The sequence below is a fragment of the Phyllobates terribilis genome, unplaced genomic scaffold, assembly GCF_046119375.1.
Source record: "Phyllobates terribilis strain yellow unplaced genomic scaffold, ASM4611937v1 Scaffold_156__1_contigs__length_4398808, whole genome shotgun sequence".
In the NCBI taxonomy this organism is placed as follows: domain Eukaryota; kingdom Metazoa; phylum Chordata; class Amphibia; order Anura; family Dendrobatidae; genus Phyllobates; species Phyllobates terribilis.
The window spans coordinates 1,516,400-1,516,843 of NW_027362916.1; positions in this window are offsets into that span (position 1 = coordinate 1,516,400).

A 444-nucleotide genomic window follows, 5' to 3' on the forward strand; every position below is an offset into this window, starting at 1 on the left:
TTCTTCACTACTGTGTAATCCTGGTTATGGAGAGACACATTAATAAATCTCATTACAGACATTTCCAGAGTCCTCACCTCTCCAGTTCTGTCCATCCATTATTCCCATAGATAAGAATGATGTAATGTGAAGCCATCAGAATCTCTCACCTCTCCAGTAAGCCGGAAGAGGATCTCTAGGGTGAGGTGTAATATCCTCTCCACCATCTTGTCCATCATTTTCCTGGATAAATCAGGAAAATGTTCTTATATAGACGACTTTCACTGAGAGGATCCGGTATTTTAGAGATCTGAATGAGAAAAAGATAAGCTGATGGATAAGACCATTTTTCTGCAAACGATGATGCGGAATCCAAAATGTACCACGAGTACCCTTCATCCCTTAATCTGGTGTTCAGGTCTATTGCCTGTATATTAAAATCTGTGACATTCGAGCAGTACCTTC